Consider the following 21,991-nt stretch of genomic DNA (forward strand, 5'->3'; position numbering starts at 1 on the left):
GGTTTTAACTGTATATTAAAGATAGGAGGCATCCACATTGCTTCATATAGTTATGATATTTCTAGAGAGGAAGGGTGTACCATCTTACGAGTCCCATAGCCCTGAATATGATATTTAAGGTGTTTGGTTGTATGGTTTCTGAGGCAACACTAATTTTATCCTCAGGACAGAAGGAATAAGTTTTTTTCCCTTACTTAATGTAGGAGCAACAAGAAAGCAGAATGTACATTTGTGTCTCTCTGTGGTACCAAGTTTCCAGTGGCTACTCAGGATGGCTGCCTTCCACTCCCTTAGAGTTGAGATTTTATGTTTGCTTATCCAGAGAGATGAATGACATTAAGTCTCATCTAGTTACTTGTAATGTCTGTGTGGTCCTGGTGATTCTTTGATTATTACCAGCTCTTAAATTTGTTAGTAGATTAGAAGAAATCCCACAGAAAGCCTTAAGGGAAGATTGCAATGGAAGTTCCTATTGTGTTAAAAATACATTGCCTAATGAGATGTATCAAAAACTGCCTGGTTCCAACAAAGTTACTATAACACTGAATATTTATGGATCCAGTAATCAGATGCCTTACAGTCAGTTTATTTTTGAAACTTGTGAATCATGTCTTTTGTTATCATCAGAATTTACCAGCCAAGATTAGCCATTGCTAATAATTTCTTAAAGAATAGAATGTTAATATTGCCATCCAGGGGAGAGCCCAGAAGGAAAACAAAATGCAAGCATAACTGCTTTTAAAGAAGGGCAAATAATGTCTTACAAATAGTTTTAGTGTTGCTTGCTTCTGTATCGCACACCATACTTGACATATTATAAAGATATAATCACACTGTGATTATTTTCAAAATCTTTAAGCATGAAGGCTACAATATTACAGAAGGGCTGCATGTGTTTACTTTTACACATTTTTGTGAGGTACTTGGTCATGTGTACACAGGAAGGTACACTATGACTGCACGTTGAAATATCTTTGTATGTGGTGCCTCTATAAAGCTAGGGATACTTCGTATGGATCCAGGCCCATTACTCCTTTAGAATTAAAAAAAAACAAACAGCAACAAACAAACAAAAAACACCACCAAAAATGTAGTGATAATCTTGTGTAAATTGCCAGTATATAAACTATCTTGCTTCAGGACTAAAGCTATCTATTGACTGGCTAAGACAATTCCAGAGGCAGCTCCTTCTCTGCCTGTCCAGGACCAAAGCTGTAACTCTGACTCCTCAAAGAAAAGGACATAGGGTTAGTGTCCAACAGCCAGGCTTGTGCTCTTGCTGCTGCTGCACTGCCACTGTGGTCCTGACAGTTGATCACACAAGAATTGCACAACTCGTAAATCTCTAATACTGTTCCAGCTGATAAATGAGAAAAAGACTCCAATCCAGCACTGTGCATGCGGCCAACACCATCATTTTTTTCCTCTTTTTTTCTTCCTTTTGTATGCTTTTCAATTATACCTTCAATTTTTCATCCTGAACATTCTCAGTAGCCTAAGGCTGTAAGATTGGCAAGATGTGGAACATGTTCAAAAATAAATCATGTTTTTGAAATGACAAGACATAGGTAGCAGTTTGTTCTTAGCTAAGTATTAAATGTTTTAAAATTATTGGTATTTTTTCCCCACAGACTTAAATAGCTCTGTTAATCAATATTCATTTTGAGATGAACTGCTGCTATATTATAGAAAAGCCTAGAGACCCAGTGGTGCTGAACACTACAGGTGTCTTGAAAAGTTCTATGATATAACAGATTTACATTCCCAAACTTAAAGATGCGCTGCAAATGTGAATAACCCAGAGCGTTTTGGTGGACTCACTACAGAAGGTTGTCACCTGTGTTGTTTATGCCCAGAAGTGACTGGAGGGAGTTTGATTTGGGGCCAGAACAACAGCACAAAAATCAAAACTCTGGGGTTTTGTTTCTTGATTTAACCTAGGCTTTTGGATACTTTAAGCACTATGTTCTCTCTGTGTGGGCAGGTACCATAAGGTGTAATTATGGTTAACAAACCACACTTCAGGTCTTCCTTAAGAAGACAGTATGTAGTGCACATGTATTGATGACAATGCAGCCTTTATAGGCCAGCAGGAAACATTACATGACCCAATCCAGCAAGCTGAATATCACCACTCATTAATACCTCTAGAATAAGCCCAGCAGTAAATGCTCGATGGAAGGGCATCTCCCAGAGGTATATCTGATCTTGACAGAGCCATAAAAGTTCTGTTTCCTGCAAGGAATCAAATCCATTTCTGAGCTTCCTCTCATTTAGGGTTTTGTTCTTTTTCTTCCAAGGAGATGGAAAACATGATTAGGTTATCTCAGCGGTAACACCAAACACACAAATCCTTGTCTTCAGGATCTAAACACTGTCACGTTTCACAGAGAAACAATAAAAATCTTTCCTTTTGCATTCATGACGTTACTCTCCAGCAAGGATGCATGTTCTTACGTAGCAATTTTGGCTTTCACAGCTTTGACATGGGGAAAAGAAAAATAAAAAAATATGTGCCTGAGCAAAGGGACAAGCATAGCACTCTGGGCTGCCTCAGAGAGAAACTAAGGGAGGCTTCTGGTTTGCATAAAGTTGTTCCAGTTTATATCAAGGAATTTGTCTTTCCTATCTTCCTACTACTTCGTGCCCCGAAGACACAGGCATATCCCCAGTGGGTGTGATTCAGCGTAGTCTCCCCATTGAGTTACATGTATTTACATCTGCAATGTGTCAGACATGCAATCTGGCAGTTGGCAAAGGAGTTTACTCATCTCCACCTCCTGCAGTCTGAAACAGCCTTATCAGTTCCTATTGTCATACTGGCTTAGCTGCAAGTGTTTCTTTTAAAACTAAGCTTAAATTGTCTAGAACTGCATATTTCTACATATCTGCCATCAGATAGATTTACAGAAGGTTTAGATGTCTTTTCGTCAAAAGACTAGCTGGCTTTCTCATAGCTGGCAAACAAAACTTGCAATTTATGACCAGTAATTACAATTCTCTTGTGACTTCTCCATGCCTGTTGGAGAGACACTCACATAACCAGATCAAATCTGACAGTTGGCATTAATTAGCAAAGTCATTCACACCCTTACTAAACACTGCAGACTTTATTACCACCTCATCCTTAGAAGCACAGAATGAGACAAGGAAGCAGGAGAGGAGGGGCGTGGTCAGGAAGTTTGGGCTACTTCTAAATGTGCCGTCTGTGTTCTGGGAATCTGAAAAGAAATTTAGACCCCCTAGGGTTCTGATTTCCTTTCTTTGTGGAGCATCTTGGGTAATACCTAGGAAAAGGGTATGTTAGTAAGGATTGGTACATGCATGCATATGCACATTTAATTAAACTGTTAAAAACAAGATGTTTGAAGGTATGAAAATACTATTAGCTAAACAAACTGTCAGCTCTGAATTTGCTAAATTTTCTAGAAGCTGTGGGTGTACTCAAAGGCTTAACATTTGGGAAGCTGCCTCACATCCACCTTATCAAGAACTTAACACAGTGATGGCTGTATCAGTGGCAGGATAGCTTGCTTTACAATACTTGGCTGACAGTCTGTCAAGTTCATAGCATATTTGTGTAGGCAGGGACTGAAAAAAGATCAGTCGTAGAGCAAAATCAAAGAAATAGAAACGTCTTTAGGTAGTGTTTTTTCCCTTCCTGCTTCCTTATTTTTTGTTTTTCCAATAGAATTCCCATACCATATCACCTCAAGCTTTGATTTCAAACATCCATCCTAAACTATGCCTGAACTTCTGCCTGTCTCTCTTAACATTTGTCAAGTCCCAGTGTTTTATGTCTTGCACCCAGGCTTCCACCTCCTCTTCTCTCCTCTATCTTCCAGCTAGACCTGTATCTCGATGCCAAGCTGCATCACCTCCCATCTCTATGTCTCTGATCCCTTATGTGAAACAGCTGTTTGCCCTCGTCTGTGAACTATTGCATTTGCATTTCATTCCTCTATCATTGGAGGGAAAGATGTAGCAGAAGGAAGCGTATCTTAATTTCTGAGTTTAGACTTTAGACTTAATTCTGCTGCTAAGACAGTAGTTCAGTGGTGTTTTATCCATGCTCTGTATGTTGCTAGAGCTCTTCATCTGTGCAGGCTCTCTCTTTAGTTCCAGATGAGACCTGGAGTGATGTCAGAGCATAAGATGCCAGGAGATGTCCTACAGAGTCCTGCCTCCAATAGTGGCAATTGGAGAGCTGCAGCTTACATTGAAAAGTCTGGATATCTTCGGCACATCACTCAATATGTTCCCATCACCCACAGTTGCTCTAGTAAGGGCATTACACTTTATGCCGTTGCCAATCACCTTTAGTATCCACTATGGAGCTGGTGTTCATAAATTTAATCACTCTTTGAACTGCATTATATTACTGGTCTCTGCAGCGTCTTAGGAAAGTAGTTTCCAACAATTCCCTACTTGTCATGTACAGAACTGCTGGATTTTTTAACATGTTTTAAATTAATGTTTTACTTAGTGCACTGAGTTCTGGTATTGCAGGATGTGGTGAATCACTGTCCTGCACTCATCTACTGCTTTTTAGTGCTTCTAGTTGCCCTTCTTGGACATTCACTGGCACTGGTATATTTTTTCACCCGAAATGACTCACAGTGTTTGAGGTGTGGTTTGCACAAAGATTTCATATAATGGAGACACCACTTTTCAGAGCAGTATGAATCTTCATGAAGGCGTGTAGAAGCTGGGTTCTGATGAAGTTTTTTGCATAGATGTACCATGAGGTGATATAAAATGACCCAGAACATGCAGTCATTTACCATCAGGGTTTTGCTCACTACTATTTTATGCCTTCCAAATATAATTTCCACTTTTTTCATTCCAGGTACTTAAAAATGTTACTGCATTACCAAAGACTATTTGTCATTGCACAGAAAAAACTTTAAATTGTTAATGCATTAGCAGGAGCCTATTTGTCATTGTACCAGATTACATAGAACAAGGCAGTCTGCCCTCAAAAATAGTTCCTATTGAAGGGAGTGGTGTCCCCTCTTTGTAGGGGGAGGTTAAGATGCCATTTTAAAGATGCAGTATTGTTAGTAGTGTGCAGCTGATTAAAATGCAGATGGTTTAAGGAGAATAAAAACCTTCTGTGTGGAGGAAGTAACTTGGAATCTAGTATGTTTGTACCTGTGAGTAATGGAAATGTCATTATCCCAATTTCTAACCCTTTACTCCCTTCACCTTATACAGTCCTTCCTGACCGGAAGTGAGGCAAAGTGTACTATAGCTGCCAAGGAAGAAATGGCAGCTGCTTGCATTACTTCTCCTCTAGTTCCATTACACTTCTCTGAGAATGTAGTGCAGCCAACAGACCAAGTGATGGGAAAGACATAGGAAGAAATTCGTGCTCAGAAGTACATTGGGTGGCTCCTAACCCAGTGAGAAGAAAATATGCTCCTTCCTTGAACCCTTCTGCCGGGGAGGAAAGGCTTAATGCTAACTGGCATAGTTCTAGAGTAACACCAAAAGGGCACGAGTCTCCTGGGATTGCTCCACTGAACACTGGAGCACCGTTATCTGTGTTTGCTTTAGACACAATGTCAGGTGAATTTAAAAGCACTTCTTGAAGTGAGGCCTGATAGTGAGGAAGGAGCTTAAGGAGCTTGTATGGGTAAAGCCTGATTGCTTCTGTGGATTTGAAATACATCCTTCATACTTCTGCTGTCACTGGATATTTCTGTTGTTTTTTCTATTGTGTTTTGTTGGGTTTTTTTTCCTCCTTTGAATGTTGGGGTGGTTTTTTGGTTTGTTTTGGGGTTTTTTTTAAGTCTAAGGAGCAATTCTGAAATTACACTTCTAATATTTATATTTTTTTAAGAAATCTTTTACAGTTTTCTAGAAAACAAAATTGTCAGTCTAAACTGAATAGGTCTGTTTTACTGACATTATGCTAGAAGCTTGCACTTTGGGTATTAATGAAGATGCATACTACAGGTATATGAAATGTAAATCTAGACAACAGATTTTGAGCATGGCATCTCAAATTCATTGAGTAAACTTTTGTTGCTGGTGTTACAAATGATCACAATTGCTTGTCCTTGTTCTCATGGGGAGCTTCAACCTACCACATGTCTGCTGGAAGTAAAATACAACAGAGAAGAAATTATCCAGGAGGTTCTTGGAGGGTGTGGGAGATAACTTTCTAACACAGCTTGTTAATAAGCCAACTAGGAAGATGCCCATCTAGATATGTTGCTCACAAACAGACAAGGACTTGTGGGTGATGTGATAGTTGGAGGCTGTCTTGTGCAAAGCAATCATGAAATGATTGAATTTTCAGTCCTTGGAGATGTCAGGAAGAAGGTCAGCAAAACCTCCACCTTAGACTTCTGGAGGGCTGACTTTGGCCTGTTTAGGGTGCAGGTTGGCAGAATTCCTTGGGAAACATTATTAAAGGAGAAAGGGGTCCAGGAAGGCTTCACTCTTCAAGAAAGAAATCCTGAAGGCACAGGAGCAGGCTGTCCCTTTGTATTGAAAATCAAACCAGTGGGGAAGATACCAGCCTGGCTGAACTCTGGGAAAAAAGAGAATTTATCAGCTGTGGAAGAAGGAACTGTCATCACTTGAAAAGTATAAGGATGTTGCTGAATTATATATAGAAAGTTAGAAAGGCAAAGGCACAGATAGAACTAAATCTAGCCACTACCATAAAAGATAATAAAAAGTACTTTTATAAATATATTAGCAATAAAGGGAGGCTCAAGGAGAACCTCCATCCTCCAAGGGGTACTAGGGGAAACCTAGTGACTGAGGATGGCGAAAAGGCTGAAGTACTTAATGCTACCTTTGCCTCAATCTTTAATAGTCACACCAGCCATCCTCAGAGTACTCAGTTCCCAGAGTTGGATGGCAGTGATACCTTTTTTCAGGCTATCCCAGTCAACATTACCTTAATCACAAGTAGTGGTAGTCTTTTTAATTTGCAGGACTCAGCATATTGTTAACAATAAACAAACAATGGCAATTAGAAACAAACAGCTAATCCATGGCTTGTTATATTAATGGGTCATTAGCTATGACAGCAACCTGTCCACCGTTCAAGAAAGAAAGCAGTACTGCTGCATGAGCAGAAAAGTGTGCCTTCTCCCTCATTAGAGCCACAGCAGGGAGTGTGTTCTCATCACACTTCCATTTATCTGCTTCATTTGGATGTCCTACTTTGAGCATCTTGAGCTCCATTAGACTCAGATTGTCTTACTGACATTAAACTAATTTCTGTGCCAAATTTGGGCCAGTGCAGAGTGATTTTTTCTGATTCTGGAGAATAAAAGATGCAAATCATAGTAGTGCAAGAGTTCACAGTTGACCTCTACCAAGATGCCACAGGAGTGAGGCATTAGTAATTTACCCTTCCATTTGTCTTATGTTTGAGGGTAGCAAAACATTTGGGGCCTTAATCTCTCAGTTTTATATGTGTTTTGCATTCATCTGACTCCTGTTTTAGAATCATAGAAGAGGCGGGGGAGGGGGAAGTATGTGGAAAGCAAGGCACTTGCTGAAAATCAGATGAGATGAAGCAAGTGAATGGAACAGAGCCCATATGCTTTGATTTCACTTTAATTGGTCTCACCTCTCCAGGAAGACAGAGTTGTTAAGGGGCTATGCACAAAATGAACAATGGCATAATTTCATTATGTAGTATAATTAGAAGAAAAGAAGATGTAAGCTAGTGGAAAAAGGAGTCAAATTTTTACTCTGTGTAGATTGGGTTAGACTCAGATTCATTGCTTGTAAATCATAAGTCCAGCAATTTTACCACCATTACAGTGTGAGGGTAGCCTAAGGAAATATATTTTCTATTTTTGGCAGTGGTAAGGCAGAGACCAGGGAAAAGAAAGAACGGGAATCAGCTGAAGGCTGCATTTTCAGATTACTTTGTGCTTGGTGTTCAAACAGCAACAGAACAAAAGCCTTCCCTAAGAGTTCAATGTTTTACTTATTTGAACCATCTGATATTAAGGGGAGCATAAAAGTAGCTTTCCTAAATGTCTGTTACTCTCTTTGGATTAAGAAAAAAAGAAAGAAAAATAACACCAAAATATAAAACAAAAAAAAATATGGAGGGTAAATAAGTATGCTTGGAGGAAACATTTTCCCAAATACCCTTGGAGAAAAAGGTTGTGTACTTCTTCCCATTCTAAGAAGCATCTAAAAGCAATTGCAAATTATTTACCTCCCCCCAGCCCAGATTGATTTAGGGATGATCAGATCTGACCGAGACTTGACAAGTAGCTAGAAAGAAGTAGTGACCTGAAAGAAAACAATCTTTTTAAAACTTTCTTTAGAGCAGCTTTTTTTTTCCTGTCTGCTGGGCCAGAAGATTGAGAATAAAATGTAAAAAAGCTTTTCAGCATGAATTTGTTCTGAGCCCCTTTGATATGAGGGAGTCAGACTTTAATGGGGACTGGTTTAGCCAAGGGTTGTGTTCCCGCTTGAGCTGTCCAAGACTCAAAACATAAGAGCCTTCTTCGTTTGTTCTCAAGAGCAGAATTTGGAAGTCCCAGAAGAAAATTTTTCCTTTTTTTTTTTTTTTTTACCATTGGCATTTAGAAAGGCTAACCAATTAATCTATGCAGTCCACTTCTAAAAGTAGTTATCATGCCTTGTTTAGCAAAGAAAATTGAGGTATCAGGCTGCTACTGATGACAATTTTGCCTAAAAATAGTATGGGCCATTAGATCTATTTGAAATTACCAACCTAAAACCAATGACCAAATTTGTGCAGCCACGAAAAAGAATCATAAGAAGAGTGTTTCCTCCTAGATGAACACCCCGGAAGACCTGTGCTCCAAGTGTGAGATTTATATAGGTACCTTTTGTGCCTTGCTCTTGTGCTGCTAGTGGAAGAATGAACATGTAATCCCTTAGAGGTACATTTGGTTTTTTATAGTGAACTTACTAAGAGCATTACCGTGGTTTAGCAAGGAACATGTAATTCTGTGAATTTATATGGACCTATTAAATTACAAGGGAGGTAATGGTATATTCAGGTGGGATACAACGAAATGTTTGGTGCATTCAGCCAGGTAAGGAGAGAAAGATGTGATTCTGCACTGTAGCCCAGGAATAATATTAATAGTGTGAAGCATCAATCAAGCATCAAAATTTCTTCCCCTTCATTTCTCAGGCAGTGTTTGGATTTTGCTTTGCTGTTGTGGTTGATTGTAAAGGGAGGAGTGTGAGAACCCCAAGCCTACTTTCTTATTAGACAGTAGGATGCTATATAGACACCCCTGTCTTTCTTGTTCATAGATGTTTGGAAGAAACATAAGCTTACATGAGAATGAGTGCCATGCATTCAGAAAGCCATGATGCTTTAAATCTAGGTATGGGTCTGAACACAGCCAGATGCAACAGGCATGGATTCATAATCTAGACTTAAGAGTCTGTCTCCAGTAATGCTAGAATTCATCCTCTGCTGATAGACAGCTGTTGTTACCTGCACAGATTAGAAACCATCACACCTATTCTGTCTGTCACCTAGTTGTACCTGTTATTGAAGTACATGGCATAGTTGTATGGAAAGGATATTGTGTGCCTTTGCAAAGGGCAAGAAAGGACTCTGTAATTAAGAAACAGCACCCTTGTTGTTGGAAATCACTGTTACTAGAGCTGTTGGAAGCAGGCCTGCATTTCTAAGATGGTCCATGTAGTCTTACTGTAGCTGTCTTAAGTTTATGCATTCAGCCGAAGGTAGACGTCCTAGTTCTTCTGGGTAGAGATATACACAACTGGAGATGATACTTGCAATTTACTTTAGATATCTTTCTAAACAGGAACTGATCAAACTGACTAAGTATTGTATGTTCTCCTTCTGCCTAGTGAACAGCATCTCTCCCAGATATACAGCTTTGGTTATTTTATCTCTGCTACTGATTTTTTTTTTGGCAGTTTAGAGCATTGTTTCTTTGTTTATTCTTGCTAAAACCACAGCTCAATGAGTGGTAGAGTAATAAATGTTGTTTTTTTTTTCCCTGTGTTTTTGTGCTTTAGTGTTGATCTTCTCTATGGATTCTCTGATACCTGGGTTTTCTCACCATGCCAAATGTGGCACAAATGACAGACACAAATGTCTGTCTCCTTTTCAGCATAGAGACAAAAACTTACACCAAATGTATATCCTAAACTCACCTGATCTTCAGCAGTACCCATCAGTCTTCCACTGATCTTTGGACACACTCTGCTGTGCTATATTCAGTGTCTGCCTCATGTGCTGCCTGTTTCTTTATCCAGGACAATCAGTTCTCTGTCCCCCTTCTTATCTATCTTTGGTTTGCCAAAAAAAGTTTAAAATGACATGTCTGATTTACAACATGTAGCAATTCTAGTATATTAACATTAGTAGCGCATGAATAGTGCTACTGGTAGTTTAGTCTGCAGTCAGTAACCGTTTTCTATTCTTTTTGCTCAGGCTACCTCATTCAATACGATCAAAATGTTTAAAGGAGCACTTGGCAGGAAAAAAAAAAATATAACAATTCTTGGCTGGGTTTTTTTCTCAGTTTTGTATTGCTGCACCTAGTTCAGGTCTGACGAGTTTGTTTACTAAGTCCAAGCCTATGATGGGATGCTTTAAAAAATGAGGATGATGGATGCTTTAAAAAATGAGGAGAGATCTGAAAAGTGGTTCTGAAGAAAAGGTAACATCAGTTATTTTAACTACCAATTTTCCTTTTAGTTGCTGATTCAGGTGGTCACCACAGTCCATATTAGATATTGATAAAATGTAATTGATATTGTATGTATTATTTAATAGGTATTATATGTAATAGATATTGTATAAACCATCCATTTTTATATGTAGAGTGCTTTCTACTGGGGGAAGTATGTGTTTGCACTTTTATGTAGATATGTGCAGATAGGTTTGGAGGAAAGGTTAAGGTTGACTCCAACTTTTTCATAGATCACTGGATGGGTCATTGTCAAATCTGGTGCAAGATGATTCGGTATTAGTTCCCCATTGAGTTAAAGGCTTTATGTACTTCAGCATACGTTTACCTGCCAATTTCACCATGATTTTAAGCTCTCAGATTTTAGCCAGTTGAAAATACTTTATTGTATAACAGTAGTTTAGTGATTATTCCTCAGAAAGAGTTCTTCAGAACTGAATGTTAACACAGCAGCAGAGGGTGGGATTCTAAGACAGGTTGTCTCCTCCTGAAGTAAGTTTAGTTTCAGCTCCCTTTGGCTTTTTCTCTGGCTATGAAAAGCCTGTTTGGTCCATTTGTTTTGCCGTTTTAATACCTGTCACAGAATCCCAGAATCCCAAGGGTTGGAAGGGACCTCAAAAGATCATCTAGTCCAACCCCCCTGCAAGAGCAGGGAAACCTAGAGTACATCACACAGGAACTTGTCCAGGTGGGCCTTGAATATCTCCAACGTAGAAGACTCCAGAACCCCTCTGGGCAACCTGTTCCAGTGCTCTGTCACTCTCACAGTAAAGAAGTTCTTCCTGATGTTCACATGGAACCTCATATGCTGAGCTGGGGAAGGTCCTTCTGGCACTGAGCATTTTTCAGCTTCCGTTTTGGGGTCATATTTCCCAGAGACTCTAGATTCAGAGCAGTGCCAGCTTTCTAGGTCACCTCCTTCCCAGTGAACATTTATATTCTGGATTCAAGACAAAGAGATTGTGTTGCATTTTGTTTACTGCCTCTGTGAGACATGCTAGGGCCACCAGTCAATCTGCAGAACATTAGAAACACCTACTTAATACAGGCAGTATTTTATTGAGTGAATAATTGCATCCTGTTACCACTGAAGTAATCACCTTAGATACAGCTGATGCCCCCAGAGGGAGGTATGTTCTTTCCAAAATGCCACCCTGGACAGTTCATTTTACTTCCATACAAAGCTCCAGAATCTGTCTGACCATCCTGTACTACAGGTTATCATGTTTTCAGAGGATGAAATTTATGTTCCATGAAATATGCCATTGCCAAAATTAATAGGTAAATGAACATAGTGAAACAGACCATTAGAACCATTGTAATATTGTGGTTGCTGGGTTGTGGCACAAAAGCAGAAACTAATGGGTAAACATAATTGTATTATAGTGACAGGAGCTATCAGCGTATGGTACACAACTGTGGTTACATAGTGAAAGTCAGTCGACCATTATGAAATATGATTTAGCAGACAGGCCAGTTGCATGTAATCTTGCTTAGGACAGTACTTTCCTTGGTTAGTTTGTTTTAGCTGATGGAAAATGATAAATGGCAGCTATTTCTTTCCTATCCTACTGGAATTTCATTTCAATTTAACTTTAATTTTCATAACACTTTTTTTAATATTATTCTGGACCACAACACTGAAATTTTTGTGCTTGCAGAGATGTTCATGAGGCATGAACAGATTGTTCTTGAAAATTCATGCAAGTAGGAATTCAGCCAAAGGCCTTCACAGTAATTTTTTACTCTAACACCTTGAAGTCTTTTTGATGCCCATGTCTTTATTTCTATTCTAAAATAATGCTTCATAATTTTAAGTGAACACTCAAACAATATCTAATCAAGATAAACAATTCATAGGCTGAACTGTATTTGTATAACATGATTAAAAAGCTTTGAATAGCTAACATAACATTCTATTAATGGACAGCTTGAGAGAAGTAACTATAGCGAATGATTCAACTAAAAAAATACAAAGTTTAAAGATATGCAGGATCAGTTCCATCGGATTCAGTATATTTGCACTGATTTAGGCAAGTAAGGTCATGGATTAACTCCTTAGTTATAGCATTTTGTAGTAAGCGTGGGTAAAGCCCTTCCCAAATCTTCGTTCACAAAGTCAAACTGTCATCATCATTGCATTTTTCAGTAAGTTCCACTTTAGTGTAAAACAAACTACAGAAATATGGTAAAAAATCAGATATGTAGAGAAGCTAACAAGTTCATTCATATCTTGTTAATGCAGTCTTTGCAATCAGGGTCTAAATGCTTCAGCACTGATGGATTGAAAAAGCCAGTACTATATTCCTATGATACAATAGACAGACACACCCTGCACAACTGAAGTAGATGAGGATGGAGAAGCATCTTTGAACCTGGTTGCAGGAGTGGTACAAAATAAATTATAATACCGTCTCTGGCCATTTTTCAGAGCCAGGAAAGGGCTTGACGCAGGAGCTCCTTCAGATCATTGTGCCACTGAAGAATTTACCCATGCAGGAGTACTCTGTCAGTGACTGACTAGATGCAGAGCTGCTTTATTCTACTAAAGTGGTTCAAAGCAGCTGGAGAACAGAAGAGAATTGGGTGCTCAATTATTTAGCTTTCTCTCAGTTTTCACTCTATGCATATGTAGAAATAATCAGCTACTTAGATCTTCACTGAGCAACATCTTTTGAGGGAATAGGTAGTGGGAAATTGAGTCCTAGTAATCTGTTACAGGGAAGGCTGAAGTGATTCAGAGGTAGCCTTGATAAAAGCCAGCATTGCTAATTGCATCCTTGGATGGCAGGCCAACCAGGGGTTTCTATATACAGCAAAATAAAACTCTATACCTGAGCTAGTTTAGATCATAATTCAATACGTATGTTTTAGCATACCTTTCAGCAGCACTAAGTGCTTCCACTCAACAGTATGTGAATTTGTGTAGCCACTGCCATCTGGTACATTAGTTGTACCTGAGTTTTGACCTGACACTGGATAGACACACTTTATTGCTTTTCCCACAGTAAAACAAGCAGAGTAACTGAGGTTGCAAATGCAGAGGTGAATCTTGACATTTTAGTCCTTAAAGTCCTGTTTCCATTTATTAAAAGAATGCTGTCTTACTGTTACACCATGCTACTTAATGTGAGATATTACTACGGTGAGTGTAGCCCATGACAAAACAGGGAAAACTTCACTGCACTAAATGCAGAATTAGGTGACTACTTGAGTGATAATATATTGCCTAACCTAATGAAAAGACATTACCTTTAAATAATGGACCACATTGTAGATTTAATTATCCCAAGGCAAGGCACTAGGTGCTTTATGCAGACAAGGTCAATTACCTTATCCAGAAGAGCCCATTTGAAGTGTGTTATGAATAATTCACAGACATAGAAATTAGCTTTGAAAAACTGTCCCATCTATAATGTGGTGAAAGCATTCAATTTCTTTTTTAATGTATTTAAGATAACACCCAAAGGACAATTATGGCTGCTTAACTGTAAGAATACTTAAATGACAAGAAATGACAATTGTGTGGTCAAATTCACATTAATGCATTGTGCAGAGGGAAGCATCGTCATTGTGGTATAATTGTATCAATCCACAAGAAACTGATTTCAAACCTCATCTTGTAGTTTTAAATGCTGAATGAAATTTGATCAAAGATTGATTCATTTATTTACTTTGCTCAAAAGAGAAAACACTGTTGTTGCTGCACTAGCTTTGCTTATTTTGTTTATTCAGGGATTTCAGTTCTTTCTAGTGTGAAAATGAAGACCCAGAGCTGTTGAATAACTTGTGTGATTTTGAAGAGTCTGACAAACCCAAAGGTGGAACCAGAACATTTAATTTTCTGTCTCCAATTAGAAGATGAGTCTTCTGCTATAAGCACTTAATTGCATTGTTACTAAGGCAGTATTGTTCGAGTCTAGGACTATTTAGCATTACAGTTACAATGACAGTAGCCATGGTAGCAGAATGCATACTTGCTTGACATATGGTGACCTTAGGTGTGAATTCAAAATGCAATAAACCTCTTAAGTCTGGGGAATTAAATGCTCTCTCAGCATATTTCGATTCCACAGGCAAAACAATAACCTTAGCTTTCTCTCTTTGACTTTGCAATAACTGGTAATGGCTACAGGAAATCCCTCAGGGGCTGCAGTTTTCTAAGATGCCTGGCAAGAAGATGGCTAATTCATCAGGTACCTCAGTTTAAGTGTTGAAATGTAATAGTGACATTTCATGGCCTTTGAGTTTACCTGCTTTATTTTCTTGAAAGGGAGAGTTCAGCAGAATTTTAGAGGGTGCTATAGAATAGTGTATCTAATGAGGCGTACAGCCAGCCTAGTCCTGTTTTCATTCATGTCAATGTCAAGAATCCCATTTAGTTCAGCAGGAGCAGGCCTGGGATCTCTGGCACTTTCAAAAGATGGTTTGAATAAAGAGGAATAAAAATTTGACACAGTGTCCGTTTATATAGCAAGCTACTAAAATATGTAATGAAGTAGGAAACCACCACAAAGAGGCAGGAAAGAAAACTTCCATTAAAGCAAATACACTGAAAAATAGAAAGCATGGCGATTGAGGTTTTTTGTATCATCCATCTTTTATCCAAGGATCAATTCTCAAAAAAAAATCCTTAAGAATTCCCTTTCCTCCCCCTTCATGCAGTCATTGGCCTTGACCCCAGTGGTTTCTGGGAGGACTTGATAAAGACTAGTCTGAGCCTAAGAGACTTGCTAGCTGATGTACTTATTTGCATGCATAAATGTGAACAGATGTTTACATAGTAGTGTTAAGTAGGCCAGCTGTTTGGGAATCATTTATGTATTTCATTTGAAAGTAAAGCTGTACAGTTAAAACCTTTACTCACTCTGTGGAAAAGAAAAGAAACTCAAATTCAGACAAATACATTTCTTCCTGTATTAGGGGTTGCTGCCCTTACACAGGTCAGTGTTCTGTATCTCTGAATTTACAGCATAGTACAGCAATGTCTCACCAGAATCTCTTCGTATCTGCACCTTATCTTGACCAGTTGCATGTGAGTGGAAGAAAATACACAGCGCATCACCAACACTGCTGAATGTCATTTGTCTGAGGGTGAGGGTAGGAAAAAAGCAATACTGAAATGAGGGGAGGAGGAGGAAAGTTGTCACTTTTCTTTACGGGAGGTTGCATATTGCTGATTGTTTCTGCAGTCTGTTCTGTAATGAAGCATACATCAGGATAATGTTTGTCTCTGCATTTGCTCTGCTCTTCAGAAGTAAGAAAAAGCATAATCCTTAAAAGTGTAATACAGCCATGAATGTATAACTTATAGTTATTAATTCCCTAACATAAAACTCAGTGGAAAAGCTTCCATTATAAGAGGTATACATACGCATGAAGTGTGTAGAGAGAAGAGGTTGAATGGGGGGCTCTTGTATATTTGTAAAAGTAGTTTTTCCCTCAGGGATTCACATTTTGTCTTATCTGGGATTGACCTTGAGTCTGATCTTGTCCATGATCTCATTTCCTCTGACTTCTGGCCCCTGGGGCTCCATATCTTGAAAAGAATGCAGGGAAATGAAGTAGGCAGTTAATGGAAGTGATTGAACCCAGTTACTTTTTCCATAGCTGTTGAAGAATTCTAGCAACATATATTAATGTATACCTTGCCAGAATTCTGCCTTAGTTTTAGCCATACTCACCTGCCTTAGTTGTGTTGTTTCCACCCAAGCATCACTGCATGAGGGAGATGCCTACATCTCTCCAAACCAGTAGTAGACAGGTTTTGTAGTAGGTTATACTTGTCTTGAGGATGATATGTCCAACTAAGGAGCCTTATTGTTGGAAGGAAAGATGGTGATGTATGTAATGATCTTCTGGGATTTTGATTCACAGATGTGGTGCAGCCCACAAGAAAAGTTTGCTTTTCATCAGCTGTCATAAAAGTCCTACAGTAGAAAGTTAGGTTGTGTGTAAAATCTTGGTTCTTACCCCATAAAGCTTGTAGGTTGACGGAATGGCTTTGATGGTGGTTCTTTCTCTTGCCATTAAATACGGAAGGCACACAGATGTAACCATTTCAGTGAAGTGCTGAAAAATGCATGAAATGAACACAAGATTGATTACTCTGAAAATAAGAACTGTAAACTTGTGAACAGTATGTGCTATGGAAAGAAAACAAAATGAAAAAGAAAAAAAGAAAAAAGTATTTGATATGCTCATTGCAGCCCACATGATCTTCACAATTGATGTGGCAACTGCAGTTCTCTCAAGAGTCAAGAGCTGTGCTCCAAAACTGCCAAGTAACCAATGAATGAAGCCAGGTCATTTTATGCTGGATTGGGATAAAATGTCCTGATCTTGCCCAGAGGGAAGAGGTGCTGTTCTCTGAATACTGTTAAGCTTTGTGACTGACTCTGACTCTGGGCATAGAGCCACTGAAGTGTCCAGCCCCACTCTGCAGTATGTGTGTGTGCATGCATGATGGGGGAAAGAGTCTGTGTCTTCACACAGTCCTGTTTAGGGCTTGGAAAAAGAGGAAGGACTGACTAGTGGTTCCTTGTGATTGCATGGTTGTCATTCTTCTGCAGCCTCTGCTCATTCCAGTATTCACTGCAGTAGAAAAGCTACGGCTGAGTTCTTCCTTCTGTTTCAGGAGCAGAAAACTATCTCTTGAGCTGAACAATAACCTCTGTTAGTGACACTAGAGCTAAGGAGCATAGCTGAGCATTTCATATTCTATACAGTACAGTCTGTGCATGAATGTATATACATACCCATGTATGGTATGTGTAATTCTTCTGTTTGCTGGAGTAGAGAGATATACAGGAATCTAAGACCAATTAAATAACAAAAACTATATAGAAGATCTATTTGAAAGATGTAAAGTCATTGCTAACAGGGTGAAGAAAAAAGAGCTGCAAATTATTAAGCTGTTCCATAGAGAAGACAGATTGTTGTCAACCTGACCTTTAAAGCTGGTTAGGATATATCAATAGGAGAGTCTTCTGAGTACAGTTTCTATGATTTTTTCCATTTATATTCTCTTGTTTTTCTCCTTATGTGCTGGCTTGGAGCCAGTTCATTTCATGGTCTTGCCTATACATATGTTCTGCTACAGCTGCATTTTTCCAAAGTGCCCAATTTCACAGCACTCTAGCCTTCCTTAGAATGACAAATGATGCCCCTGCTGCTCTGACCAACAGTACTGTAATTGCAGCCTGAGACAGGGATGGCTGAACCAATGCCATGCTGCAGTTTGGATATATCCTTAAGTTCAAACTTGACTGCATTTGTTTATTGTAGTCGAGTTTCCAATTCCACCACTTAAGGCATTAACTGCTGACATTAATTGTACACTGAGGAAAGCAGAATTGCTAAGCAGTTGAAAGCAGTGTCAAATCATCAGTTATTTATTTACCATTGCTCTGTAATGTGTTGTAACACATTGGACTATAAAGAAGTTTAATGAGTTGCAGGGATGCAGTTTGATGAGTTTGGGGGGTTTTTTGATAAAGTGCTTAAAACTGGGCTTTCTCCACTGCTGTGCTGTGTGTCCAGATAAGTGCTGTTATGATCATAATAAGTATAACTGAGTGTTGTCTTTTGCCAACTAACATGTTTTGGGATCAAAAATAAATAATACAGTTTAACTGGCCTTGTGAGATTTCAGTTCAGTAAGGATGTGACAGAAGAGTAGGAGGAGAGACTAAGAGCATGGCTTTTAATCAGCTTGTGCAAACTGCCCTGTTGGCTCATAATTAGTATAAGACTCAGAAATGTGCCTGTTTATTCTCTAAACTCTTTTCTGGGTATTGGTTTCATTTTTTGGTTGTTTACAATGCTTGTCCTGCAGAGTACAGCAAATATATTGCATGCTCTGCACAGGGATTTCTTTCATCTCTTTAGCATGGATTTAAATATACTGCTTTTTTGCCTTTAAGAAAACATAACAAAAAAAGAAACGAACAAAAAAAATCAAATCCCAAACCTCTGGCTTTTTATATAAAGCTGTGTGGGAATGATACTGAATTTCCCTCTTACCAGAGATTCTAATTCGCTCAATTAATTTTGCATGGAACTTGAGATGTTCACATTTTATTTTCCAAAGGATTCTTTCTGAAACAGAAGCACCATCCCAATAATATCTGTGAGTTCTATTATCAGTTTAAGAAAAAAAACCCTCTTTTATTTAATTAGGGATTGCAGCTTCAAAGTGATTAACAACATGTTATTACCTCTTCTAATTTATGTTCTATTAAGACTTGTTTTCTATTTTTATTCCAGTTCAGAAATTCAGCATATTTACTGATGATGTTTTCTGATTTCTTTAAGATCAATCTAAGCCATGAAATTCAGTAGCTATTGCCAGCACTTATAGGAACCAGTTAGTGGTTATTAGTGTCCCAGCGACTTTCTGATCATATTCACTCATTGTAAATAGATGTTACTGTCTAACTGTCAGCCATGATGTGTTAACCTGGGAGCTGAAGGACTAGGTGTGTTCTCATTGCTTTGTGAATCAATATTGCTAATAAAGATTCTCTGTACTCAAATCTAGGTTTTATTATTCAAAAAAGCTGTCATCACAAATACAATGAGAATAAAATTAATCTGTCTTTTTGGAGGGGTTGTCAAATCAAAATAGAGTTCATTTAAGTCACTACTGACTATATTGGTGTGATGTTAGCAGGAGGGAAAAAAAGTAATAATGATACTTTTCTCATTATTAATGCTGGTAGTTAAGATTGCCTATACAGGAAACAGTTCTGTTGAGTAAGGTAATTCCATTTTTACTCAGACACTTTTCAAAATAAAGGGTGAGGAACTGTTATTAGTGAATGTAGTTTCTCCCAAAGGACCAAGTGAAGATTGCTTTTCACAGCATGTTTTTCTGTAGCTTATCCAGTCTCCTATTAAATGTCCCAAATGTCCCCATTTTATCTATTTTCTTTTTTCAGTTTATCAAATTGCATTTTGCTTGGGCACGATCAGCAAATCTTCCATTTCTTCCTTCAAGAATTGGATAAAACCTTAATTAATTCCACTCAACTTTATGCCAGTTGACTTGTGTCCATAGACTTGAGCAACCTGCTTTGAGTTGTACCCAGGCTTCCAGCTTACTGCTAGGCCAGGCTGTAGATGAGTTTTTCTGGACTTTTTTGATGAATAGCTCAGGCTGGTAGGCAAATGAAAGTATATGAGGCGGGGAGCAGTGCACTGCTGGAGGCTTTGCTGTACAGCTCCACCATTGCACCACATTCCGTGCAAAAGGTGCAGAGTGCTGCAGGTAGGGTCCCTCTGTTACTCTTCATCCATACCCTATCCCAAGAGCTTGAGCTGCTATTATGGATCTTTCAAGAGTAAATGGATCAAAAATATGATTAATTTTCCTTTTTATTCCCCTTTAAATGTGATTGTAATGAATACAGGAGTTGAATGACCAGTGTGAGAGCAAACAATGTTGGCATCATCTTATTGACATTATTCTTACTGGCTATACCTATGATGTAGGAAAAAAAGTTGAGACATCAGTTGAGCATGACCTTCTCCTTTGGCCCAGGCAGGGTCATGCTGGAGCCTGCTGTGGCTTATCCGTGGTTTTGTCCACTTGCAATTGAATCCAGGCCACTGATGGGTTTCTGGTCCCACCATTGAATCAGGATGTGTCAGGACATGCATCAATGTCATAGGCGTATCTGTTAAGGCAGTGAAGGGCTTGTTTATGAGAATTTTCATGGAGGAGTTAGGCTAAACAAATAAAATGAGAAAGAAAAAGGGGAATGAAGAAGAAGAAAAGGAGTTGAAGGCAAGAGGGACAGGTTTGAAGTGAAGCTGAGCTGAAGTGCACAAGGTAAAGGCAATAAGCAAAAGCTTTTGTTTCAACAGGGTAGGATGTCTAGTCCATCTTTAGCAAAATTCCTGAGGACTCAAAGCTGATATTTTCTCTGTTTTGTCATTTGCCCCTGAAAACTGTAATCTTTTCTGCATTTTTGTTTTTAGGTTACTTTGTTGTTGATGCTTTTTCTTCCTAACCTGCCTGCCGTTAGCTGTTCCCATAATTTCTGTTGCTGGCTGGAATCCCACTTGCATCTTTCAGGAAACTTGTCACATGTCCAGAAATTTATTGAGAGAACGGCCCAGCCTGAGCTGGCAGGGAAGAGTGCAAATACTCATAGTATTTTCAGCCTTCTTGGGCCTTCAGCAGGGACATTCACAAGTCATAAAAGTTTAGTTTGGATGTAGAGCCAATCTCCCTTGGGGAGATCTGTAGTAGCTGGGTAAGTAGTTGGGTCTGAAATCCATACGCCCATCCTCGAATCTGCCTCTCAAAGGCTTGATGAATATTTTGCTCTTACTGAAGCACTGTTAGTTCGAAATGGCACAATTTTGTCATTGCAGCTCATTAACCTCCTGTTAAATCCAGAAGTAAAAGTTCATATTTGTTTACCTTCTGCCCATCCTCATCTGTGAGAATATCTTAACAACTCCCAGAAGAACAGAGCGCGCTATGATAACAGCTGCTCTAGAGGGAGTTGCTCTGCTTAAGAGAAGGAGATGCAGATAAATGGTGCTGCATGGCTGGTTTTCTTTCTTTTTTGAGCAGTTACTTCAGCCTGGAACTATGTGTGTAAGCAGTGCACCTTTGCAGCAAAGCCAAATAACAAGAAAGAAAATGTTAGCAAAATAATGCCTTTCTTTGCACTTTTCCTAACCACACTTAACAAAATTATTTTAAAATGAAGGAAAGACTTTGTGACTATGTAACATTTTCCCAGTGAGTAAGAGCACTGGAGTTAGCAGGACTACTTCATCTTCAGATACTTGATTTGAATAAGGTTTTCAGGAACTGACCAGAAATTAAAATCAAATTCAGTGCAAATTTGAGTAACAGCAGCTAGCAGTGGTGTTACTTAGTATCAAATAGCACCTGTCTTGATGCAGTATCTGACCAGCCATGATTTCCAGCTCAGTTGTGTTTGTCATCTCTGAAAATTGGGGCAAAGGTGTGTGGGTTATAGTTTTAAGGCAGAAAAAGGACTATAAAATGGAATTGTGCAATTGCTATGGGGAAGGTTTTGAGTAAAAGGAAGGAAATGTTAGCTGTTCATTATGGCTGTACTGAAAAGAGAAAGCCCAGGCATAAAACAGGTGTGTGTCCACATGGAGACAGACCTATATGGTACAAAATCAACTGGGCAAGCTGATGGCTCACTCAGTGAATAATGTTCAAAGGAACCATGTCATCAGGATTCTCATTTTTAACCTGGTCCATATTACATATATGCATTTTTTCCAACTAGTGATGTGAC

At 38.8% G+C, this 21,991-nt stretch overlaps 1 protein-coding gene across 1 annotated transcript in view; it reads left to right on the forward strand.

The window, feature by feature from the left end:
* Window positions 1–21,991, forward strand: part of CNTNAP5 (contactin associated protein family member 5) — a 295,407-nt gene that overhangs the window by 213,855 nt on the left and 59,561 nt on the right. The gene's annotated exons all lie outside the window — the stretch shown is intronic.

This window comes from Melopsittacus undulatus, chromosome 4, assembly GCF_012275295.1.
Source record: "Melopsittacus undulatus isolate bMelUnd1 chromosome 4, bMelUnd1.mat.Z, whole genome shotgun sequence".
NCBI lineage: Eukaryota > Metazoa > Chordata > Aves > Psittaciformes > Psittaculidae > Melopsittacus > Melopsittacus undulatus.